This window comes from Lontra canadensis, unplaced genomic scaffold, assembly GCF_010015895.1.
Source record: "Lontra canadensis isolate GAN:19392208 unplaced genomic scaffold, GSC_riverotter_1.0 scaffold79, whole genome shotgun sequence".
Lineage (NCBI taxonomy): Eukaryota > Metazoa > Chordata > Mammalia > Carnivora > Mustelidae > Lontra > Lontra canadensis.
In genome coordinates this window covers 6,391,561-6,418,587 of record NW_022631073.1, presented here as the reverse complement: position 1 = coordinate 6,418,587, position 27,027 = coordinate 6,391,561, and the positions used below count along the sequence as shown (strand labels likewise).

The 27,027-nt window shown below is 50.3% G+C and overlaps 1 pseudogene; it reads left to right on the top strand.

The window, feature by feature from the left end:
* The first annotated feature begins 2,929 nt into the window (after nucleotides 1-2,929).
* On the top strand, nucleotides 2,930-4,468 carry LOC116882010 (annotated as a pseudogene).
* Nucleotides 4,469-27,027: the final 22,559 nt, after the last annotated feature.

Genomic DNA, 27,027 nt, shown 5'->3' with positions numbered 1-27,027 from the left:
GTTGATATTTTTCTTCCAAATGTTTTCTTGTATGTTTGTTTATTTACAAGAATGGAAACATATTGTTTTATAAACGCGCTTTTCTTTACGCACCCGACGTGAATGTTTTTGTGTGTCATAAAATAGTTTTTGCTTAGTGTTCTCTTGGATGATGGTCCGTCAAGTATAGTCACAAGAGGACACAGGAGAGGCTCAGGAAAGCCAAGTTTAATATCCTACCGGGTCCTAGCATCAGAAGGCACAGCATGGCAAACAGATTCTCCTTGGGAAAGGGAAGACAGGACAGGACAAGCAGCTTAGATTAGCTAGTTTGAATAATTTTGTCGGACTCTGGGCTCCAGGGGTGTCCTCTGGTTGTCTGCACCTAGCCCTGGGATAATGAGAGCAGGGAGTGGTGCCTCTTGGGGTCTGCTGGACAGAGAGAAGAGGTGGGGCTCTGGAGTACTTAGTTTGCACGCGAAGGGGATTCTCCAGCTGAGTCATCTGCCAGTCTCTAAGAATTTGCTAGCCTGGGGAGGGGCAGTCTCTCCCCAGCCAGAATGTTCTTAAGATGTCAAAACCTATCATACTATAGAGAAGATGAAAAATACATATAAACAATAGAGTCTTCAACCTCGTTTTAAATAATGGCTTAGTGTCTAATGTCTTCACATACATCTTCCAGAATAGACAGCCTCAGGCAAGAATCGAAGGGCTGAGACTTTATTTGGGAGGTGCGGGCTGAGGGCCTGGATGGTGAGGAAAAGAAAGAAAAAAATCCAAGAGAAAACACAAAGCAGAGCTCTGTGACGAGTCAGCACGCCAGCAGCGATTTCAGGACGAGCTCCAGAGAGACACACAGGTCGTGCCACAGACGCGTTCCCCTGGCATCTGGAGCTTCCACCAGAAGGGGTGCAAGGAGGAACCTGATGGCCGCACAGTTCCCCAAGGGGAGAAGCACGATGGGGGTGTATCTGCCCGATTCCCAATAGGTCGAGGGTCACCTCCATCAGGAGCTGCCTCCCCCACACTCACAGCGCTGTTGTGAAGTGCAGCGCCACTCAGGAAGCCCTGCCTCGTGGGACTCTGTCTAAGCTGGGAAGAGAGGGTGACTGCGTGGGGGAGGCATGAAGCCCAGAAGACAGAGACGAGCAGACTGCCTAGGGACTCTGACAAGGCCCAGACTTTGTGTCCACTGCATGTATCTAGTGTAATTTACTTAACCCATGATTCACTCCCAACATTACCCGTGCAGCTTATTTCCACTGTGCTACTTTACAAGCTGGGTTGGGCCAGACATTCTCGCCAGTTAACTCTCGTTTTCATCTGGGAACATTTCCTGGGCATAAACCCCTAGAAGTGAAACTGTTGGGTCCATGTTGAGGATTTTGATCAGTATTGTCACCCAGAGAGCCACCATTACATATTTTGTCATTTCAAGTCCTGTGCACTTCTTGTTAAAGATTTTATTTCGTGCTTATGACTGTGGTGAATAGGATCTTATTCCAATACGTCCTTTACCTCATTAATGAGTATGATGGTTCATCAAAAAGATGTTTGTTTTCATATAATCATCTTTTGATTTAAGTTTAAAATATTGTTACATTCATGTGGCCCAAAGGCTTGAAGTTGTACAAAGTCTCCCACCTACATCCTCACCCCTGGAAATAGCGTGGGCTCCTCAGCCAGGCGTTTGGAGGCCTTTTGTACAGGTGCAAACAAACACGCGGTGTTCTCCTTGTCATGTTGTAACGATGCTCTGTGCCTTCCTTTCATTAGCTTCACGTGTAACTTGGAGATGACCCCCATGTTAGTAACTATGCAAAGTACCCTCCTCTTTGACTAGGTTCTCCATCATAGTATAGACGCCATGACGTAGTTAACTAATCCCCTGCTGATTGGCACTTGAAATGTTGTGATCTTTTATTATTTCCAAAAAATGCAGCTGAAAGCAACTTTGTAAACATAGCATTTCACCCACCCACATGTGAGTCTCTCTGTAGAATCGATTCCAAATATGGGACGGATTGATAGGTCGAGGGGTACGGACATCTGGAACATGGGTGGGTGAGGCTAGCTTGTTTCTCGTCAAGGCTGCATCAGTCTACGTCCCAACAGCAAGAACAAGAGAGTCTCTCGTCCCATCACAGGGTGGTTTTAAACTTCTCAGTCTTTGCCAGTCTGATAGGTGAAAAGCAACGTCTCAACGAGGTTTTCATGTGATTTCTCTGATTACAAGTGAGGCTCAATCTCTTTCCGTTTGTTTAAGAGCCATTTATATTCCCTTTTCTGAGAACTACCCAACTCTGTTCTTTACCTATTGCATCAGATTGTGTGTTGTGTGTTTAAGAAGCACAGGCTTACTGGATTCTCTTTTGATCTCCAGAAGTCAGTCCGTTGACTCTTGGTGAGGTCTAATACTGGGGTGCCTGGTGGCTCAGTTGGTTAAATGTCTGCCTTCGTCTCAAGTCATGATCCCAGGGTCCTGGGACAGAGCCCCACGTTGGTCTCCCTGCTCAGCAGGGTGTCTGCGTCTCCCTCTGCCCCTCTCCCTGCGCATGCTTGCACTCACTCTCTCTGAAATAAACACAATCTTTAAAAAAAGTGAAGGTATAATACCTGCAAAGAATGCCACTTCCATCTTCTCGTTTCTAATAGTCCCAGCTGATATTCCTGTCTTTTTCTGTGTGTGTGTTTTCCAATCGAGACTTACAGTTTCCAGCACAGCACTGGTTCCCATCTTCTACCTTCCTTTCAGGGGAAGGCCTCTTGCCCTTCATTAGCAGGCGGTGAGATATTGGCTGACAGCTTCGGGTACCCTCTTAGCGGAGTGCCCTCTCGACTTCTAGCTTACTGAGAGGCTATTAACAGTGTTTCGACTAGAAGCAGCTTCTCGGCTCCTTGTAGAACCTCTGTCAGGTTCAGCCTACTCGCCTCCACTCCAGCCTCCACTCCGGCCTCCACCATGTCCGTCAGGGTGACCTAGAAGTCCTACAAGATGTCCACCGCCGGCCCCGAGCCTGCAGCAGCTGCTCCTACACCAGCGGGCCTGGCTCCCGCAGCAGCTCGTCCTCCTTCTCCCGGCTGGGCGGCAGCTTCCGGGGGGGCGTGAGCAGCAGCATGAGTGTGGTGGGGGGCTATGGCTGCAGGCCCGGGGGCGTGGGGGGCATCACGGCCGTCTCAGTGAACCAGAGCCTGCTGAGCCCCCTTAAGCTGGAAGTGGATCCCAACATCCAAGCTGTGCGCACCCAGGAGAAGGAGCAGATCAAGACCCTCAGCAACAAATCTGCCTCCTTCCCCGACACGGCGAGGCACCTGGAGCAGCAGAACAAAATTCGGGAGACCAAGCGGAGCCTCCTGCAGCCGCAGAAGACCACGCAGAGCAACCCAGACACGCTCGAGAGCGGCATCAGCAACCTCCGGTGGCCGCGGACACCCTGGGCCGGAGAAGCTGAAGCCGGAGGCGGAGGCGGAGGACTTCAGGAGTCAGTGTGAGATGGAGCTCAAAGAGCGCGCAGACATGGAGAATGAATTTGTCCTCATCAAGAAGGATGTGGATGAAGCTTACACGAACAAGGTAGAACTCGAGTCCTGCCTGGAAGGGCTGACCAACGACATCTGCTTCCTCAGACCCGTGAGCTGCAGTCCCAGATCTCGGACATGTCTGTGGTCCTATCCATGGACAACAGCTGCTCCCTGGGCCTGGACGGCATCATCGCCGAGGTCAAGGCCCAGTACGAGGACTTCGCCATCCATAGCCGGCCTGAGGCCGAGACTCTGTACCAGATCAAGCACGAGGAGCTGCAGACATTGGCTGGAAGCACGGGGATGTCCTCCGTTGCACGGAGACGGAGATTTCTGAGCTGAACCGGAGCGTCAGCCGACTCCGGGCAGAGATCGAGGCCCTCCAAAACCAGAGGCTGCCCTGGAGGCGGCCAGCGCCGATGCGGAGCAGCACGGGGAGCTGGCCATTAGGACGCCAATGCCAAGGGGGCCGAGCTGGAGGCCGCCCTGCTGCGAGCCAAGCAGGACGTGGCCCGGCATCTGTGCAAGTGCCAGGAGCTCATGAATGTCGAGTTGGCTCTGAACATTAAGATCGCCACCTACGCAAGCTGCTGGAGGGCAAGGAAAGCCGGCTGGAGTCTGGGATGCCGAACCTGAGTATCCATACTAAGACCACCAGCAGCTACTCATGTGGCCTGAGCTCGGCCCCCGGGGGCCTCCCAAGCCCTGGCTCAGCTATAGCCTGAGCTCCTTCCAGGCCAGCTTTGGCCCCGCTGGGTCCTTTAGCGGTAGCAGCTCCTCCAAAGCTGTGGTAGTGAAGAAGATTGACACCCGTGACAGGAAGCTGGTGTCCGAGTCATCTGATATCCTGTCCAAGTGAACAACCACCGGGGTCCCGCCCAGCCTCCCCACTCTCGTGGCTGCCCTAGAGCCTTTGGGGGAAGGAGCTGTGCAGGGGAGCGTCGGGAACAGGAGACCCACCTAAGACTCAGCCCCAGTCCTCAGCCTGCCCTTGGGGGGAGTCTACTGCCCTGGGTACCCCATCTTGTCCATGCCTCCAACTATAAGCCAATTCGACTGTCTTGTCCCAAATAAAGCCTCAATTGGCTGTGCCCATCCCCCCCAAAAAAATAGTGTTTCAAAAAATATAATCAGTATCAGATATTAAATTGTATTAAATATGTTTTCAGAATATATGCAGCTAATCATAGTTTTTTATTCTTCATCTTTTAATACATTCTATTAATAGATTCTTAATCCCAAACTATCCTTGCATTCCCAGAATGGTGTGTATTCCTTCTTAATACAGTGCAAGACTCAATAGCTTAGTATTTTGTTTAGGATTTTGGCATCTCGGGACACCTGGGTGGCTCAGTCGGTTAAGGGTCTCTCTTCAGCTCAGGTCATGATCCCAGGATCCTGGGATCGAGTCCCACATTGGACCCTCTGCCCAGCAGGGAGCCTGCTTCTCCCTCTGCCTATCTCTCCGCCTGCTTGTGTTCTGTCTCTGACAAGAACATAAATAAAATCTTAAAAAAAAATAAAAATAAAGGATTTCAGCATCTCTTACATATATTCACATGAGAATTTACTGTCTGGTTTTCTTTCTGATAACACCTTTGTGAAGTCTGGGCATCATGACCTGTTAGGATCTCTTAGGTGGTTCTTAATGAAGCTTCAGCTCCAAGCGTCACTTTGCTTTTTCAAATCCATGTAAGTAACATCTCTTTTCTCACAACTGCCACCCCCATCCACAGAACCTTGGCAGAGAATCTACTTATTGGCATCACATGACCTCGGGGGAGTTCCCCCTATCTCTTTGTCCCATTCTCCTCTTTCATTTAAAAAGGGGAAGGGTTAATAATAGTGCTATCTCGTGGTGGCAGCATTTTGTAAGGATTAAATGAAATAGTGTTTGTAAGAGGCTTTAGCACAATGTCACAGAGTAAGGGCTCCCAGTGTAGCAGATAGGACGCCTTTCTTGATAACCAGCCCCATCTGACGGAAGTCCATGTCCCTAACGTACTTGCTCAGAAAGCGCTTGCTGAATGCTGAGCGACACTGGCACGTCCATGGGAAACAAATGCTGCGTATGATGTCAGCCGTGATCAGAGCGATATTGTCTGATCAAGAAATGGTTCACATCGCACTCATCTTTTAAACAATGTGGTTTAACAGGAAGACACTGGGACACAGCACAGAGATTCAATAGACAGAAATATTAGCGATCAGGAGGTGCACTGCACAAACGCTCAGAAAGTTGTTCTAGTGCCTAATTTCACCGTGTCTCCGCAGTTTCATTCACATTAGTGATTTTGAACCATTACTCTCCCCTCCCCCCCACCATGGCCCAGATGGAGGCAGCCTCAGCAGGGTGGCCTGGGTCGAGGCTGGAGTCTGAGTGTCATCTCTGTCACCTCTCCGTGCAGACTCGGGGCAAGCAAGTAACTTCTATTTGTGTTTTTACCTATAAACCATGAATGAAGATGCTAGAAACCGCCTCACTTGGAACTGTGAGAACTCAAAAATGAGTTACAGCAGGTGAAATGTTTGGAATTGTGCCTGCCCCCCGCCCCAGGGCCACACGTAAGGAGAGTGTGCGGTCATTCATGTCACTTTTATTACTACACACCACATTCTCAGCAGGAACCAAGTCAGGTGGTGGGTGATGGAAGTTTGAGAAATTGTATACAGTTGGCTTTTGTCATAGTTCCCAGTCTCCATATCCCCAACAGCCTTGCCATTTAGCTCTACCTGGGGTGACTAGGAGGAAGCAGGGCCCAGGGGTGAGAGGCCCCAAGCTACACAGAATTATCGAGAAGACCTCTCCTCCAAGAGGCAGTCAGTGATTGGCAGGGGGCCCTCGCTCTGTGCACAGACACAGGCTGGGAAACCTCACTGATCAAACCCCTGCATCATCCAAGGTTCTCCCCCCTACACTCCCAGTTACGGGAGTCAACAGAACATCAGTATTCTTGTTGCAAAGCAAATCTGAGTCTTAACATTAGAAGTGTAGTTAGAATACTCATCTGTGTACACAGAACTGCCACTTTAAAGTGGAAACCCCTCCAGCTCAGAGGATCGGTGAGCAGATGCCTTGACCACGGTCTGGTCCCTCAGCTCTGGTCAGCTTTCCTTTGTTTTACACCAACCTCCCTGAGCAAGCGCGCAACTCTTGATCTTGGGGTCATGAGTTCAAGCCCCAAGCTGGATGGAGAGCTTACTTAAAATACAGATAAATATATAAACAAACTGATCTCCCGGCCATCAGGAGAACCATTAATGCCCGGGGAGATCACTCCCTGACTCATCACGGATCCCAGGCTCTTGCTTCTGAGTCAGACCCTGGGCTCACCGGTTTTTTCACGAAGTGACCGCAGCAAATTAAGTCCTTGCAAATCAAGCGGGTGTCCTGCACGGCAGAACTGCAAATAAAACTCTATGTGTTGAATGAGCTTATTGTCTCCCTCTTGTTTGCAAACACACACACAGTGAGATCTTGATTATTTCAGAGCTTGGAAAAACAAAATTGTCTTCCAGCCTGTTTGAGCGCTGGGTGATTTTTCTGGCTCCTGGAGAAATGCCCAACCTTTTTGGAAGAGCGTATCTTGTGCATCCTAAACCCTCCCGCTGGGAAGAAACCCAGGTCGTGACGGCGGGCCTGAGGAGCATGAAGCCGGAGGCAGCACGTGGAGAACTTTCCCACGAAGATGAACACACACGAGGACCCCCACCCAGGTCGGCTCTCTGCCAGTGGGCTCTGCCCCCCACATGATGGCTCTCCCCTAATTACATGCTCACAAATGCAACATGAGTCTTTCTTTGCTTCTGCAAAATGCAGTTACCTCAGCTTTAGGCTTAGATTCCAGAGGAAAGAAATCGTCCCCTCCTTCTGACAACTTGCCAGACTCTGGAAAAAGTGATCGAGTCTGCAGACCCGGGCTTCTTGTTGTAATTCAGCCACTTGCTGTGTGACTTTACACAACCTAATTAGCTTCTCTGGACTTTAGTCTCATGAGGGTCTGTGCTTGCCTCAGCGAACGGCCAGGAGACTCATACACACAAATACGTTAGAAAATTCTTAGAAGGTACAAAGCATCGCACAAATGTAAGTCATAACCCTAAATGTGAGGTTAGCTCCCGTTATGAAACAGATGATGAAACAGAAAATAAAATTGAGAAAATGGGCAGATGTACAAAAGGACAAACGCATGAGGTACCGGAAGTAGACAAATTCACAGAGACGGAAGTAGAATAGAGGTGACCTGGGGGTGGAGGGGGGAGGCGGGGAACGGGGGGTTAGTGTTCAGTGGGGACAGAGCGTCTGTGTGGGAAGATGGAACGGTTCTGAGGACGGGCGGTGGCAACAGGGGCACAGCGATGTGAATGTACTTAATGCCATTGAACTGTACAGTTAAAAATGGCTAAAATGGTACATTTTGTGTTATACATGTTTTTCCACAATACAAAAAAAAAAACCAAACAAACAACAAAAATAAATGAGGAGATGGTTTAGGGAGACACAGGATTCTTTACAACAAGGTCTTTAACTTACAGATCATTGGAAAGAGTTGTGTCCATGGGTCTGATAACTTTTCTTTCTATGGCCAGACTCTAGGAGAAGCCAAAACCTCATCAGAAGGTATTTATGTTTGTGCCTTTGGAGTGGCACTGTCCCGTCCACTGATGACCACCCCCGGTGTTGTGTCCTCACCAAGAGCGGCCTGCCTATGGGACGGGTCCCGTAGCCAGAGCAATTGCTCCTTCTGTGGACAGACATGAACAGACACAGCCAATGTTTGCTCATGCTTCCCCTTTACCTTGTGCCCGGAGCTGGCTGTGCCCTCTGCCCGGAAGAGTCTTCCTTCCTTAGAGCGGTCATAATCAAAGCAAGGAATACACAAACTTCCTACACATGGATGACCATACGATTTATCCTCTAAAACGTGATGCTTCTGAGAAAGGGGGATCTTAGCCCTAAGTTGGGACAGTCCCAGGAAAGCCAGAACATAGGTTCTATTTCCTGCTCCACCGAGGCTGCTCCAACAGATAAAAAAACACCAGCCGTTTCCTTCTCCTCACTGTCTCTCTGTCCTAAGCAGTGGGAGAAAGCAGCCTCTGGGGAGAGAAGACAGTCACTCTGACCCAGTTCTTGGATGAACACCCCAGAGCAGAAGCTGGAACTCCTGTGAGTGGGAATGTTCTGTGGCCCATGAGGAGTGTGTCTGCTCTCCGGGGAAGTGGAGGAGGAAGAAGGACACATGGGGTGAGGCCAGCAAGAAGGCCGGAGGCCGCCTGCTTGGCGATGAGAGCACCCAACCCCACATAGAAGGTCAGGTGACGGTCCCGGAGGCATACAGCTCCCGTGCATGAGTGGGTATTTGGGGAAATCAGTAAAGATGTGGGCCTCGACACACCACAACAGGGAAGCGCCTCAAACACGCAGTGCCAAGTACAGGAAGCCCCACACAGAGGCCTCATACTGCATGATTTCGTTTTTGTGAACCACCTGGAGGACGGAAATCCATACAGTGCAGTTGGCCAGGGGATCGGGGAGGGGGATGGGCAAGTGACCAGTTCATGGGTGCGGGCTTGAGCTTGGGGTGATGGAAGCAACCTGGGGCTAGAAAGATGTGGTGGTTGCACAACGCTGGGAATGTACTAACACCACGGAATTGCTTGCGTATTAAAATCATTCATTTGATGTTTTGTGAATTTCACCTGAATTTTTTTTTTTTAAACTGTGGTCTTCCAGGTGGATCTAACACAGGCAAGTGGCAGCAGAGGACCACAGGGTTGAGGCAGGCCTGGCTCTGGAAGCCAAGAGTCACACACAACCAGATTTCCGGGGGGAGAGGGGCAGGAGACCCCAGCTGCCAGCTGGCTTACACGGCGGGTTAGGGGGTGGTCACCAGGCTCACTGTGGCCCACAGGAACTTAAATTTTCCACTTCCGGCTTCCAGCATCTGGTAGCCAACTGTCTTCTCAAATAACAGAGTGACAGACTGTTTACTGACACCCATGTCAACCAGAAGGGATTGAAATAAAGGCATGGAAGAAAGACGTCCTAGCTGTGTGAGGGCAAAAACGATGCAGATGCAGGAAAATGAATACCAGAGAAAACTGAATTTACGGCGAAAGTCATTGAAGGAGGCAACAGGGGTATTTGATATTGAAGAAAAGTTTAAGCTTAAGCTTGCCTGCACTTGACACCATTGCTTCAAACTCTATAAGGCATTTAAAAAGGTTGGATGGGAGGTACTTGGGTGGCTCAGTTGGCTGAGCATCTGACCCTCGATCTTGGCTCAGGTCTTCATCTCAGGTCGTGAGTTCAAGCCTCACCTTGGGCTCCATGCTGAGTGAATAAATAATACAAACATATGTATGTACGCATGTAGACCGGATCGGGCCGATACGCCCACATACCCATGGTCTGAACAACGCACCACTCCTTAAAATTGATCAAATAGACAAAAATCGATCAAATAGACCAAAAATCAAATAACCCCCAAACCCACATTTTTAGACATTTAAAAGCACAATTTAAAACAAATTCTAAAAATCTGTATGTTTTTCTAAATCATTATTTAGAGGGAAAGTCAGAATCTTAAGTGTATACATTGGAAGAAAGAAAGATTAAAAATTGACAAACTGACTTAGCAAGTTAGCAGCACGATGGCAAAGAAAGCAGAAAGAAGGAAAGGAAAGCAAGAAATGCACAGAACAGAAGAACAGAGAGAGACCACAAAACCAACATTATTTTCCAAGAGACTAGTTTAAATAGACAAATGTCTGGCAAGGTTGAGTGAAAAAGCAATAGAAGAAGAAAAAGAGAAAGAAGAAGGCACAAGACAACCAGGCATGCAAAAAGGAATGCAGTTATAGTTATGATTCAGATTTTAAAATTCAGCAGAATTCGATGGAAACTTTATACTACAATGTTTGAAAACTTAAGTAAAAATAAGTAATCTCAAAATATGTGTTATACTATTGTGAATTTAGAAAAAAACCCACAAAATCAGAATAGAACTATTAAATACATTGAATTGGAGTCAAAAGTCTCACACAAAAGGCTGATCTAACATGCTGACAGGTGTGTTTTACCAAACCTTCAAATAATATCGATTATCTTTCACTTACATAAATCAGTCCCCCCTCACAAAAAAAAAAAATGTATATTTGTAAATAGAGGGAAAGTTACCCAGACTCATTTTATGAAGCTAGCCAGCATCATGTCAATATCAAAATCAGACACGAACACCTAGAAAAAGGGGAAGTATTGGCCAAGCTTCAGCAGGCGCTTCCCGGCTAATCTCATTGCTGCTGCTCTTGTCCCGTTAGAGTTTACTCTACTTGCAACCCAGAGCGATCTATTTAAAGTGTAAGTCAGAGTATGCCAGCACCTACCACTCTGGCCCTGGCCGCCACTCTGCCTTGTCCTTCACCTCTGCTGAACACCCTTGCTGTTCTTGAAGCACACCAAGTACTGCTGCCCCAGGACCTTTGCACTGGCTGTTCTTTCCACAGAGACCACTTTTCTCCCTACATTCACATGGCTTTCTCTCCACCTTCATTCAGCCTCTGCCCAGAGGGTTTCCTTGACCCTGATTACTCTGCTGTGCTGTGCATAGCATTGCCTAGTGCTATAGACTATACTGTGTCTCCCCAACATCCCCCCAAATTCCTTTTGAAGTCCCACCTCCACCCAGTGTCATGGTATTTGGAGATGAGGCCTTTGGAAAGTCATTAGGGTTAGATGAGCTCATGAGAGTGAAGCTCTCACGATGGGAACAGTCCCCTTGTAAGAAAGACCCAAGGAGCTTTGTAAGAAGGCACACCACAGAGCTTGCTCTCGCTCTGAGAGACACAGTGAGAAGACAGCTGTCTGCAAACCGGGAGGAGAACTTTCACCAGGAACCAAATCTGCCTTGATCTGGGACTTCAGCCCCCAGAACGATGAAGAAGAAAATGTGTAGTGTTCTGCCCCACTCTGTGGTATTTTGTCTGGCAGTCTGAGCTAAGACACCTGTTGGAATAAATACTTGTTAATCATATTCTTCCTCTTGGGAATGTAAGCTCTGCAAGGCAAAGCCTTGTCCATCACCATTTCCTCCTATTATTCTCCTTGGGAATACAGCAGAGTACCTGGGGTGCCTGGGTGGCTCAGTTGGTTAATCGTCTGCCTTCGGCTCAGGTCATGATTCCAGAGTGTGGGTTTGAGTCCCACATCGGGCTCCTTGCTCAGTGGGGAGCCTGCTTCCCCCTCTGCCTCTCTCCCTGGCTTGTGCTCTGTCTCTCTAACAAATAAAAAATACTAATAGTAATAATTTAAGAACAGTACCTACTTCAGAGAGTCACTGTGGGTCACATGGGGTGGTGGCCAGTGCCATCTGCTAGGGTCTGCGCCCAGTGAGTGCTCGAACATGACACCTCTATGACCGCCTGCCCCGGACAGTGTCCTGCCAGTGTTGGGGTGTGACCGCATCCCACTGTCGACTTCACAGTCACCAGAACTGCCGAGTGCTTTGCCGTCCAGCTCCGCACTCCAGCCTGTAGGGGTGGGTGTCCGGGCCTCAGCGCGGACAAACTGTCCTCCCCTCCACCAGGTGACGTCCAGCCACTGTCCCATCCGTGACATCCCGCCCGAGTCCAAACAGCTCCTGAGGCTTTGGGCCACCTGCTGATGTGATTCCCGCCTCCTGCCCAGCGTCATCAGGACACACAGATTTCCCACGTGTGGTTGTTTGCCGCGTCCTCGAGCCCACTCTGAAGAGCCTCCTGCCCGTGATAATCTAACAATGACAGTAATGGTGAGCACTGGCTGAGGTCACAGCCCACGGAGGGCCCTGCCCCTCTGTTTTGTGTAAACTCACAGCAACCCTGGGGTGTGGCGAGAGTGGAGGAAACCAGGTCGTGTGGGCTAAGCTTGTGCCCTGGTCACCAGGCTGACGCCCAGCCCAGTGCTCTTTCCGCCTTCAACCCCGCCTTGAGCTGGGTTTGCTGGGCTCAGCTGCCACTTTCCCTGACCTAGAGGAAGTGGGTCCTTGGGAAAGCCCAGGCCTTGGGCCTTGGCAAAGCCACTTGTCCCCAAACCCACGGAGCCCACAGCTGAGCGGGCATAGCTGAACTGACCTACTTCGTGCTGAGAAAAATGAACCTAGAAGGTGCATTCCTGCCCTTCTCAGGGCCTCTTTTAATTCCATATTTCACAAATCAGTAGATTTTACTGATTTTTGACTTGGAGGTTTTTAGAGACCCAGCAGATTGATCATAGGGAATCAAGTCCATTCAGACAGAAGCCCAGCTCTGTTTCATCATTGCCCAGGCTCAGAACTGTTTCAGCAATGACTTACTGCACCTGAAATAAATCACACCTTTCCTGTAAGAAAAGAATGACTAAAATTGAGCGCTCTTGAAACCTCCCTACCACTGTTGGAACCCCGAGTCCAAAATTATATCCGTGGTCCTAATGACTAACCCATTCACAATAAATGTGAAGCTGAAGGTGAACTTGATCAGATCAACCATGTTTCCACAGATGGCGGACTCCCATGGAGTCTTCACTTTTTAAACCATGACCTTTAAAAAATAAATAAATAAATAAATAAACAAACCATGACCTTTGCTCCCCTTCCCACACGCTGTCTCTTTGCTCCTCCCCCAAATCACTCATGAAACCAACTGACAGTTACACTCATCTTGAATAGTTCTTCTTAAAAAATTGGAAAAAGGGGCCCCTGGCAGGCTCAGTCAGAAGAGCATGTGCCTCCTGATCTCAGGGTCCTAAGTTCGAGCCCCACCTTAGCAGTAGAGATTACTTAAATTAAAAAATAATGCTAATAAAGGAAAAAAATTCTTTCATTATAAAATGTAACCACAGTAAGGAACATTTGGTAAGTGGAGAAAGAAAAAAAAACAGAAACACCCATAACCCCAGGCAGCTGAAACAGCTTTGTCCACTTCCTTGACAGCGTGAAGACCAAAGTTGCTCTCAGTGTATAACTGTGGAGAATCACGTGCGGAGCTGCAGGATGGCTGAGGACCGCCTGGCATAGGGACAGGCCACTGTGCCCTCCCTCAGAGGGGCAGCCTTCTGCTGTGCACACGCGTGTGAGCGCACGCGGGAGTGTGTTTTCTCCTCTCTGCGTTGCCTGTGTTCCTGCTCATCCCTGTTCATTTTCAGTTTTGACCTTGTTTCTGCACTTTCTTCCAGGACAAGTTCTTTAAGAGACGTGTCTTTTCCCACATGTGCTCTCGAATTTCACACACTCAAGAGCACACGAAGAGGCAGCAAATGGGCAGTGGCCCTCTGCTCAGGGGAAGATGGTCCACGCGCACACCGAGGTTCCTGCTCCCCAGGCCACGCCCCTCGCCGAAATGGGTAATGAACGTGTCACTGCTTCAAGCTACTTGCTAGACAATGAGCAATAAAACCCCTTCCACTTTGGAGCCCAGTATTTCAGGGTGGGGGCCGGCCAGAGGCTCTGAAAGTGTCAACAGGTCCTAGTTGTGATCTTTCATAAGTCTGGGGGGCCTGGGTGGCTCAGTCGGTTAAACGTCTGCCTTCAGCTCAGGTCACCATCTCAGGGTCCTGGGATCGAGCCCCACATCGTGCTCTCTGCTCAGGCAGGAGTCGGCTTCTCCCTCTCACTCTCCCTCTGTGCTCTCTCTTTCCATAAGCAAATAAAATCTTTAAAAAAAGTGATGAAAGATCTGAGCCTCAGTTTCCCCATCTGTAAATCTGGGTGGTCTCTAAGGATCCCTCAGGGGAGGTTTCCCTGGCTCCCTGGCCACTGCAGCCTCCCATAAGGGAGCTGTGATGGAGAGACCTCTCCCCCATCCCTGGCTCTGCCCTGCCCTGGACTCCAGGACTTGTGCTGACCTGAGGGAGAGGGACATACAGAGCTTCAGCCCCTTGTCTGGGATTTGCCCTGTGATCCAATCCTGATGTGCCTAGCCCAGTCCAGGAAACCAGGCATGGGTCCAATTTATTTAGGCAGCAACACAAATGAGCCACCGCTTAGAGCTGGGCCCTGCGCCAGAATATGCAGAGAAGTGGTACCCGTCCTACTCCCAGCAGGGGACACACAGAACAGCACAACATGGTTCTCAGGCCTGCGCCTACCAGTGCCCAGAACAGAGAGCACATCTGCTGTCCTGCACCTGTGGACCTAGTAGCCACCCCACACCACATTCTGACACTTGACTCAGCCTCTCTTCCTCAGATCTTAAGAGTTCCTCCCTGAGCTGAGTCTGGGGGTACACGCAGGGATTTCTAAGAACTCAATCCTCCCAGCCTCCCTGACTCTGGGCTTTCCCCTCCTTGGGAGCCCCAACACTCCAGGTGTAAGCATCCTGAGCACCCCACAGGCTATGGGGCAGGGCCAAGCTGGAAATGTGCCCACACTTTGGAGCATTTGCTTGGACCCTATTCTCTGAACTTTCTCTTCCGCCCATGGGGACAGTGCCCCCAGCAGCCACTGTGTCCTGCCCCTACTGCCATAACTGACTGGCCTATGGGGGAACGTGTGGCCCAGGTCGGGATTGCCAGTGGATGCCCAGCTAAGTTTGAATTACAGGTAAACAGTGGGTTATACTTCAGGATAAGTGCCACCATGAATTATTTATGCCTCCTTTATTTGTGTTTGCTACATCTGGTCACCCTACCCAAGGTAGACCAATCAAATTCCATCACAGAACTTTGAACCCACAGCTCAACAAGACTCTAAAGAAATAACGTGGGGTGACAGTGGGGCAGCTAGGTCCCACCAGGGAAGGAGAGAAGAGAGGAATTTGATCTGCAGAGAGAAGCTGGCTGATGGGGGTAAGAGGCAGCCACTTTCCCCTGTGTCATGTTCTGGACTTTTCCCAGGAACTGGCCCCATCCCTGGCTCCGGTGCCCTAAGAGGCCCTGACGTTCTCACCATCATTCCACCCTTCAGGGGAGGGGGTCTTGTCCAGCATGTCTAAGGTGGAACCCTTCCCTGGGAACCCGGGTGAAGTAGCCGGTGTGAATGAAGTTTTGTTTGTTGCTTTCCGCCCCAAACACCAAGATGGTCCCTATCCCACCAGAGTCCCTTCAGTGTCCCCAGGAATCACTGCACATTCCTCTCTCCCCTCACCCGCCTGCCTCCAAATCCCGTCAACTCCACGTTCTCTCCACGCAATGACACCGCCCTGTTTCCAGCCTCCAGCCCCAGCTCTCTACAGCTATGTTTCTCCAGGACTGTCGATCTCCAGTCAAGGCAATTGTCCTAAACATAAATCTGACTTGTCCTCCCACCTCACTTGACATCTGTCAGTGGTTTGCCTCCTAGGGGATTAGGTGTCTCTCCATGATCTGGCGTCCGCTGAGCTGTCCATGTTCACCCCATCCCTCGCCGCCCACCCACCCTATCCCCAGCTTTGGCTTTCACATTCTCCGCCAGACTCTCCCTCACCTGAGGGGCCCTGCACCTGCTGCTCTTCCCACTCCTCCTCCCCTGCCCCCACCTTCCGCCTTCAAGACAGCCTGTCCTGACTCCCTCCCCCGACTTCCTAGCAGGTATGATAAGGGCTTCTCCTGCAACGCACTTACCTGGCCCTGGTCCCTGGACCCGCAGCAGCACCTGAGAGCGTGTTAGAAATTCTAAGTCCCTTCTGGACTGCCTGATTGGAAACTCTGGAAGTGCAGCCCAGCAGTCAGGGTTGTAACTAGCCCACCAGAAGGTCTGACGCTCACCCTGTTTGAGAACCACCACTGTACTGTAATTGCGTATTTCTGTGTTTGAAATAAATAGCTTGACAGCCGTGAGAGGATTGCAAAGGCCAAGGCATCTTCACCCACTAATATAGGAACTGGCGCATAATAGATTCTAGGTCAATGTCTGTGGTGGAAGGAAATGGAGGCCGGGAGAGAAACTGGAAGGGAGGGAGAAGAGGGGAAGCAGCGAGGAAGGCAGGTGGGCAGCCGCAGTTCTGCTCATGGCACCCTTGGCTTTCTGACCCTCCAAGGGTTTTTAGGCCCAGCCACCCCGTTTTGGCATTTCCTTGGCTCTCCCCTCTGCTCACTGTAAGTTTGGGCACAGAGACAGTGCGGGACACAGGCCCTGTGCACCTGTAGTTCCTGGTCGGCAGGGGCAGCAGGACGCACCCACCACCATGGGGCCAAGAGGGAGCAGGTAACAGGCTTTGGGAGTGTCAACACCTTTCAGCATGTGGGGAGGAGGTGGGAAGCGAGGGTAGAAAGGTTTGAAGCGGGTCTGGTCTGTTATTTTCTGGGTGGGCTTCATATCACCTGCCCACCCTATGGGCATTTCCGGCTCCCAGGCCTGCCAACGGCCGGGCAACCTCCCCTCCCTTCCTTGGGCCGTGGCTGACTGGCCCACGGGCAGGCGGCTGATCTCAGGGGAGTGTGTCCACAGGCTCGTTGGTCATTTGGACCTGTGTCGTCTGCTTGATAAGGTGAACGGGTCAATGCCAACTCCCTTCTCAAGAGGTTGGCATGAGACACTAGGAGGGCAGTCGCTGTGGGAACCGACGGCGAGTGGGTGAAGAGGAACCAGGGGCCTGCGTGAGCTGAGCCATGTGCGGCCGATGACCGGGAACGGGAGGGAGGGAAGCACGAGGTGTTGGCAGATGCAGAAAGAGACGGAGAGATGTCCCAGGCAAGATGGCAGGGCTGTCCCACCATTGTTCCCAGTCCCATGAGAACTGCTCTACCTGGCAGCCCGGATCCCTGAGCCGTCCCGGTCGCACTTGCAGAGGACCTTCAGATAGACAGTTTCAATCTCTACCTGAATGACTTAGAGTGAGAGAAAAGGCCACGCTCAGATGTTAAGTCGTATTCCACAAGCATGGAAACCGGGGACCACAGCAGCCAAGGAGAACTTCCCCGGGCCATCCAGGGACACCCAGGGGCCCAGTTACAACTCTCCATGCGACCGACACCCTCTGCATTACAGCACTGAAGAGGGAACGCACATGCTTCCATCGCTAAGCTAAACACAGGTCACTCTGTTTCTAGATGTAACCCCATGGAAAGACCCGAAAATCCCGTGGCATCCTCTCATTCGCATTTCAAGGGTAGGTCTTGGAAAAGTAAGACTGGATTTTGTACATGTGAGATGCCGAACACCACGGCCCGTTTCGGTTTGCGTCTGACCTGGACCCTCACGAGGTAAGAACTTAGCTGATGACCTCAGCCTGCAGGAGCGATCGTTAGAGAATACTACATGCCAGGTCTGAGAGCAATTCGGTTTTACCTTCTCCGTTTGGTCAGAGGAGTCGGCATGGCTAACTGTTCACCAATTTGTCTATCCGGCTGAAACAGAAGAATTGGGAACATTAAACGTATTTGGGAAATCTAAGCACGTGTTCTATCTGTTCATGTCCCACATTCTAATATTTGGGGTTTGAATTTGCAGTTAAGAATAGTAGCTAACATTTATTGTGTGCTTTCTATGAGTAAGAAACTCTTTTTGTGTGTGTTGGTAAGAACCTTTTAACCAATAATCATGTTTAATCTTCACAGTAACCTATGAGACAAGTATATTGTTTTAGAAACCGCACTAATTATCATATGGGGACCTCCCAGAAACCCGCCCACGGAGCGCACCCAGCAGTGGCAAGCCGGGTCTCCACCTGAGAGGCTCCCTCCCAGCCTTTCAGCCACATCCCCGGGGAAGTGAGCTAAGGAAACAGATGATTGCTTGTTTGTTTGAGGTACAGGCAGGGAAGATAATCCAGGAATTTGTAATTGCTCATCCCTGCTGAGGGATATTAGCCAGACATTAGCCTTGCCACGTGAATCATGACACTTGTATCCGGCTAACTTATTACCTATGCACGGTGGTGCTCACCAGCTTGCCTGCTTGGTTTAGAAGGTGCTGGAAAAAGATGGTCCCCACTGCATCTAGTGCTCCCACTGCCGTTTGCTCAACTAGGAACCCATTGCTCTTCCCCCACCCCTCCGCCCCCCTCCGGGCCACACCGCTACCCTGCACTCCTGCCCTCAATGCTACAACTTCCTGCCCCTCCGCACCCGGTTCCCTCCTATCGGCCCTTCCTTCGGGATTCAGCCTGAGTCAGCCCCCGGGAAAGCCCCCGAATCTGGAAGACCCTCCCCCCGATTCCTGCGCCCCCCTGCGTGCTCCCCAGCGAGGGTCTCACGGCTCTGACTCCCGTTTGAATCATTCGTTCACTCCTCAAACCTGCTCTGAGCGCCTGCTCTGCTTGCGGGCGCTCCGAGGGGGACGGAGAAGAGGACGAGAGACCCAGCGCCCACGGAGGGGGCACCACCCCCGGAGAGATGGGGGCACAAGCCTGCGTTCGTCCCGACTCTCTCCACCCCGGTTTTTTAAATTCTGCTTTATATTTCCAGGCTACATAGAATTTCATTCCTTCTTTTAAAATTCACCTGTGTGTCCTTTCCGAGGAATACGAGTTAAAGATAGAGGCTGGCGCGCTGCGCGGCGGAGGCCCCGGCGCTGGGGGGGGGGGGGGGGGGTAAGGAGGGGGGGCGCCAAGTGGCCCGGGCCAGGGGGCCCCACCGCCCGACCCCGGCCGGCGCGGGGAACCCGCGAGCGGATCTCAAATGCGGCCAAGCCGGGCCAGAAAGGGACTTGGGACAACCTCAACTCCAAGGACCGCCAAAGGGTAGGGCCTAGCGTGCTTCCGTTCTAGGACCCCCGCTCCTCCCGCTAAGAAGACTTAAATAAAGTCCCACCCTCCCCACCGCTCCCCCCTTAGAAACTACAGGAGAGACGGTTTCCATTGGATTTCTCCAACGTCCAAGGATCCGACGCCCCCTTCCCCCACGCCGGAAGCCTGGTGGGGGCGAGGTGGCTCCCCGGAAAGCCCTCGGGCTCCCCACCCCCACGTGTCCCGATCTCCGGCCCACCCTCCCTCCTGTCCCCCCCCCGACCCCGCCCCATGCCACCCCCCCCATCCCCACCCGCTGAACCTCCGCCCTCCCCTTCCCCCCACCTCTCTGCCTCCCATTCCACTTCCCTCTCCGCTCCCCTGCTTGGCTCCTGGCTGTGCAGAGCCCGCCGGTCCTGCGCTCCCTCTCCCCCTGGGCTCCTGACCCCGTTTCCCCCACTCCTCTCCCCACCCCCACCCCCGCGCGCCCCTCGGGGGCGCACCGTTTTTCTCCTTGAGCACGGCCCCCAAACGCAGTAAAGACTAAAGACGCAGACTGCACGGAGAGGGCTGGGCGGTCATCCTTACCCCTACGGTGTGGGCACCGGGTTCGCAGCCCCACTGGGGACCCGCCGCTAAGCCGCAGCCCGAGCCCAGCAGCTGCGGAGGCGGTTTCGAGGCGGGGGCGCAGGGCCACCTGCTCGGACCTCGGCCCACAGCGGGGGCGGTGGGGCCTCTGGGCCGCCGGGCGGCCTCGGTCTCCTCCTTCCCCTTGAAAGGACAGAGTACCCAGGGCTCCCCGCCACATCCTAGTGTAGAAAACCACAGTCCCCTCCCTCCCTCCGCCCAGCCTGGGAGACCACCCGAGAGCAGGACCCTGAGGGAAGAGTGGACGGGAAAGGGGGCGCTGCTGGGGCTCAGGGGGGCGCAGAGCCCGCAGCGTCGCGAGAACTGGGGGCCGGGTGGGCAGCGCCGAGACTGGCCGGTGCCTGGTGGCGCACAGAAAGCGCCTGGGGACCAGGGTCGGGGGGTGGGGGGCGGAGTTGGTATGTGGGGCAGCAGACAAGGCTCCCCAGGCGGGAACCCGGCTGAGGCCCTCGCGCAGGCCGGGCGGTGTTCCTTCCCCTCCGCGGCTCACCCTGTATTTTCTCCCAGACCGGCTGCGCGTTCTGGGGTGGGACCAGGTCCTCCCAGCTCATCTCAGTAGCCAGCAGAAGGCAGGGACGACGTGTGAGTGAGTAAATGCATTTTTTTGTTGAATGAGAAACAGGCGAATGAAGGAATAAAGGAAAGAAACTCTCTGGGTCCAAGATGGGTTTATTCTTACATCCTACTCCCCACCCCCTGAAAATAAAAACCTCTCCATATTTCTTATTTATCAAAACCAACTTTGTGCCTTAAAAAAAAAAAAAGAATTCAAACCGTTCATCTACCAACCTTTTATTTAGCACCTACTGTACAATTTCTGTACTTGGGAGTTTATGGGCCCTGAGGGAAGTGTGGACCAGAGACACTTCTTAGACTCGGTGCCCTAAGACTCAATTTTCACAATCCCAGCCATCCTCCTTACTAGGAGTAAGAGACAGTCCTTCTAACTGGCAACCCTTGTAGGATTCCCCCCCAATCCCCCGTAATGAAATGTATTCAATGATGAGATGTCAGTAGATCCCCGAGTTTTCAAACATCTCTCTGAAAATCTAAATCCTGGACCACATCTCCCCGTCTTTCCAAACAGGTAATTATACTTTGTGTATTAAAGTCTTCTATCTCTGACCTATCCAGTGCACAAAAAACAGTTTAACCTTTAAACCAAGTCATGTACACCATTTTACTCCTGGAAAGAGGAATTTATGTTATTCCGTCAAATCAGTATCAACCTGACCTTTAAACGCATCAGTGTTTCTTGGGGAAATATTATGGCTGGGAGGCCTACTGAGGTAAACAAATTCCGCTGCTCCTACCCTGCGCCGAGCCCTGCTGCGCCCCGGCTTCTCAGAATAAGAGGGTGGAAGGCGGCGGGGCCCAGAGCTCTTCTGACAGACTCCACGGGGTATGAAGAACATTGTAAATGCATCGAAGTTGGCAGATATATTTCTATATTACTGTTCCAAAGATAACCGCTAAGGTGAATCATTTCCCACCACCTACCATTCCAAATTATTTCAAATTCTGAAGGGACCCTATTTATTTCATTGGTAGCTAGCAATTTACTTAGCCGAAGATCATTATATTTATGTGTCTGTGAAATCCTCACAATAATTACACATTTGGGCCGTCTCCGATGTGCTATACGTATTCTCATTAGTCATATACTTGGAAGGATATTATCACATTTTTGGAGCAGCCTTCGCAACGTACATATAAAGCGCCCGACTGGATGTGAACTTTGATTCTCAGGGTTTTCTTACACATCAGATTTATCAAACAGCAGGGCAGCCCGCATTCACATGCAAATGCTAACAGAATGCTGGGAAATTGTCTTAATTTCTCTTTTCTCTCCACCGCTTCCGCGCCACAGCCCTGGAGGATATTGTCTTGGGCAGCAGGGAGAGCAAACCTAGCTGAGATCTCAAATTGCTTTAGAAGCTTACCAAAAAGTTCCATAATGGGAAATATTTATAAGGCAGTATGCTTCTTTCCCAATCATAAAGTCACTGATGGGGAAGTACGATGAGGGCATTTGAAATTTCCAGTGTTCAAGCAAGTGTCCCTGGGTTGAATTCTCTGGATAGTGTTTGTGAGGCTGGTCGGTTTACCTGAAAGGTGTGTTTTGTCACTTTAAGTCATGGATTATTAGAGGGCACGGACCGCCTGGTGGTTTTGTCTGTTTCCGCATGTTTATTTCGGAAGGGTCCACAATTATCATAACCCACGTCATTCTCAGAACATGTCTGACCTTGATAGCAAATAACCATGGTAGGAGAATGTTTTCTCCCACCTGAGCAATAGTTCCAAGAAAACATGACAATTCACGTGCCAGAGACCATTATAGGACGGCTGAATTCGGATGGGACCTGGGGGCTGGAGAAGGGGGAGGTGGATTGTCTGATGGCACGTGCCATGGTAATTTTGTGTGATGATGTATTCACATGTGCCTCCCCCACTAGACGGTGACCTCCGTGAGCATGAGGACCATGTCACTTATGTTCACTTTCACATTTTCAGCACCCAGGGCAGTGCCTAGAACATACCAGCGCCTGGCACATAGGTGCTCAATAAATATTTGTTAGACGTTGGGATGTGATGGAGTGAATTATAGGGACCAGCTCTGTGACTGTCGCCTTCGGATCCAATACTGTAACTATCTTCTAGCCCTCGAAGAGCTTCTAGTCTAATGGGAAAACAGATGTTTAGCAGCTGCTCCCAAGAAAGAAGATTCCCAGTGCAGAGAAAATAGAGCTGAATGCGTACATGAGAGAGAAAGGAGAAAGTGGTTCTGATGAGTGCCACAAATCACCCTGAAGTTTGGTGGCTTGGGAGGGAGCTTTGTTGGGGGACGAGAGTGTTCTGTATCTCAGCTGTGATGGTAGCTTCGTGACCGTGCATTTGTCAAAGTCAGCAAACTACACCTGAAAAGGGTAGATCTTACTTACTCTACGTTGTATTTTAATAAGCTGCCTTTCAAAACTGAAACAAGGGGCACCTGGGTGGCACAGTCAGTTGAACCTGGGGCTCTCTGCTTCCGCTCAGGTCTCCCGGTTGTATGGTCGAGCCCTGCATCAGGGTCCATGCTGAGCGTGGAGTCTGCTTGAGATTCTCTCCCTCACCCTGTCCCCCTCCCCCTTCAAATAAGTAAATAAAAATCTTTTAAAAAAAACTAAAAACTAAACCCAAACCCTTAGAGACTTGCAACAATAACTGTTGGTTACGCCCACAGACTCTGCGGAGGGGGGATCAGGGCTGGACATAGCAGGAGGCCTAGGCGTCGGCTGGGAGATCCCCAGGCTGGACAAGGACCAAGTGGCTGAGAGTGGGGTCACATGGAGGCCCCTGGCGCCCGGGCTCTGGGCTGTGGTGGCTAGAAGTCCAGAATGCCCCCTGGAGCACCTTCATCTCAGCCTCTCCATTCCACACATCCTTGGTGAGCGCCCGCTGTATGCTGCCGGGCTCGGCTGCAGAGGCTATGGGTGGATCCGTTAGCACAGGAGACCCGTATCCTTGCCCGGCTGGAGCTGACAGTTCAAAGATGGACGAGAGACAATAAACATTATAAATAAGTCAGTCTGTGGTCTGCTAAAGGTAATATAGTATGTTAGAGGGAAAGAACTGAGCAAGATGAGGGGTGCGGGACGTGGCGGAGGGAGTCATCTTTGCGAATGGCACCACCTGGTGCCACCAGCTAATGGTCCTGGTGCTTATTTTTGCCAGTGTGTGGGGCAAAATGGTGTTGGTTTTAATTGCATTTTTCCAGCTACGGGGGAGCCGAGCGTCTCCTCACGTGTGTGGCAAACTGCCAGCTGGTCACAAACACGGTTCCTCGTTTTCTTGGGTGCAATTAGACTACATTTCCCAGCCTCCTGTGCAGTTGCCTGCAGCCTGGGGTGGGGTTCCAATGGAGAGAACGGGAGCTGTAGAGTCTCACATCTTCACGTCTCGTCCATAAAAACCTCCTCTTTTTTTTTTTTCTCCCCCAGCTGCCCCATTCCTCAAGCAACTTTGGAAGACCCATGTTGAAGATGGCAGAGCCTCCAGCAGCCTGGAACCCTTCGGGGCTGTGAGGACCAGAACTTTGCCCCTTCCCCTCCCCAGCCAAGTCTATATGAGCAAGAGATAAGCTTCTCCTGTTGGTGTTCACAGCGCTGCCGAGCCTCGGTCACACGCGTTCATTCCATTTCTCTCTTCTGAGGATGACCTGCTGGGACCCTTTGCCGAACTTCTATGGGGTCGTTTATTCTTTTTTTCACTTATCTGTAGGAGTCCTTTATACCCTTGCTAGTCAAATTTGGTCTGTGGACCGCAGGATAAATTTCACCTGGGACCTTGTTAGAAATGCGGTGTCTCGGCCCCGCCCAGACTGCTCGGGCAGAATGTGCGTTTTGTAAGGATGTCCCGGTGAGTCTCATGCTGGGGGAAGTCAGGGAAGCGTTCCTCCGCATGTTCCGCAGTAATAATTCATCTTTCATGTGCATTCGATTCATTTTCCCTGGTCTGTACCCATCCTCCCATTTTTTTTGCTCTGTCTTCTCACATACAGACTTTTTAAGAATTTTTTTTAAATTTTTTTTTATTTGACAGAGAGAGAGAGAGATCACAAGTAGGCAGAGAGGCAGGCAGAGAGAAGGGGAAGCAGGCTCCCTGCTGAGCAGAGAGCCCAATGCGATTCGAGGCTCCATCCCAGGACTCTGGGATCATGACCTGAGCTGAAGGCAGAGGCTTAACCCACTGAGCCACCCAGGCGCCCCTCACATACAGACTTTTAAACATTTTTTAACACTGCGGTATTTGCCAAAATTTCATTATTGTCTGTCCCCTAAGAAATTCTCTGCCCGAGGGCATATGGATATCGCACTGTATTTTCTTCTAAAAGTTTTAAAGTTTTCCTTTTCACAGATTGTTGGTCCACCTGGAATATTTGTCTGTCTGGGATGTCCCGTAAGGCTCTCCTGTTATTTTTGGGTGTGGATAACAATTATCCCAGCGCTGTCCGCTGAATTAATCATCCATTCCTTACGGATCTGTCATGCTACCCCAGGCTCCAGCTGTAAATCAAGTTTGCACACACACGTGGATCACGTCTCTGGTCTCCCATTCACATTTTTCTTTTGGGTAATCTGCTTTTCCCCCCCGCTTAACCATACGTTTCAATCTGTCCCCGTCATGAGATTCTTTGACAATGAATTTGAATGGCTGCCTCATACTCTGCCGTCCTTCATTCTGTTCAAGTTTCCTTGTTTTGGTTTTACTCTGTGGTAAATAACAGTGGGGGGAATATCCTTCACGCAACCTTTGCACGCACGCGTGTCGATTTAAGATAAATTCTCTGAGCGAAATTACCAAGGAGGCATATTTTTAAAGCATTTGATAAATATTGCCAAATTGCCCTCTGGAGAAATGGTACCAATTTCTATTCCTACCTGTTTCCTGTTGCCTTCCTTAACATTTTAATATTTCAGCATTTAAATCCCTGCCAATATCATAAGCAAAATACTAACATGCTATAATCGTAATTCATGTGCCTTTGATGACAACTCAAGATGCACGTTTTTCATATGTTTATGGGCCTTTTGTACTTATTTTAACATGCCTGAGCCCATTTATGTGTAGGTGCACTTTCCTTATTGATTGATAAAGCTCTTTATATATGAATAACGTCGACTCCTACATGTACATCGCATCTTTTGGCAATTTGCATTTTACCTTTTACATTTGCTTACCATGTTTTTTTCGGTGTGCAGAAGCTTTAAATGTTGACATGGTAGGATCTAGTCATGTTTTCCTTTAGCATTATACTAAGAGAAATAAATAAGTCCTATCCCAAAATGATTGCTGTATGGATTTTTGTTGTTTTTTTGTTTTTTACAGATTTTGTTTTTTACATTTTACTATTTAATTCACTTGTTCATTACACTCAACCCTCAGGTGGCAACTGACTTCTCCCGCCAGGTACAATCCCCCTGTTATACACTTCCTTCCCTCTGAGCACTTTTCACAGTGGTAATGTTTCACGGGTGTGTGAGTCTTTGGCTGATGTCTGTGTCCTGCTGTAACATGCAAGCCCCATGAAGGCAAGAGTCACTTTTTCATCCTTTTATTCCCAGCACCTGTCAAAATGCCAGGTGCCTGCACCCACCCGTGTGTTACCCTCTGGCTTTGTTTAGAGCACCTGTGGAATCCTGTGTCTGTCAGCCCTTACTTCTGTCTATTTATTTAGCTCAGCTTATATGCACAAGTGATTATATGCATATACACACACATATATATGTACATAAATTTATAGCGATACAGTTGGATCCTATTCAGCCTTTTTTTTTTTTTTTCCTGCAGCCCTTGAGGGCCAGCCTGGGCTCATCTGACCACACCATTCTCTTCTTCCTTGCAGTAGATCACTCGGTAATACCTTGGGCTTTATAAACAGGCAAACCTACTATCTAAAAATAATTTAGTCTGTCTTGTTTCTACCAGTCATAATTCACATCTTTGATTTGTTTATTGCATTGGCTAAAACTTCCCAGAACATGCAGTTCTTTCGTATTGTGGGGGGGTTGGGGAGGGACTGTATAAAACCAAAATAGAAGAAGATTGTACTTAGGTTGTAATTTTTTTCAATTATAAATTTCAAAAGATAGCCAGATGGTCTCCTGATGTGCACACAAAGAAAATTTTCACAATTCTTGTATCAGCACTAAAAGTGGCCACCATGCACAGCACACCCAGCGCCCCGCCTCCCCCCTCAGACTGCTCCACTGTGGTGAGTCCAGTGTTCCTGCAGGAAACAAGGGTCCTGTCTCCCCTCCAGCCGCAGGCTGCAGGGGACAGGTGCACTACCTGGGTATCTAGAAAGCTAGGACACACTCTCAGCTCTGCCCTACTGGTGCCCTGTCTTGGATGAGTCATTGTCCCTCCATGGTTTCCATTTCCCCACTTCCCAGTCGAGGAACCTGCCTCCCAGCTCTGCAGTCTAGGACTCCTTGCTTCTGGAGAAATGGCCCTTCAGGCCATGTGGGTCCTGCACTTCACAGACCTTGGTCTCTAGGCAAGAAAGACATCCCTGCCAGAGCGGATGCAAGCCAAATGATGATTTACGTAAACTCAGACCTGATAGCCTGCTGCAGTGAAGGTATTAAGGAGATAAACCTTGGAGACTGTCCCATATTGGCTGAGTTGAGCCTACATAGATCACGGAGAGAACAAACCACGAGGCACCGTCAGCTGATCACAGGAGCAGAGTGTCCAAGTCGAGTGATGCCAGGAAAGGCCCAAGTT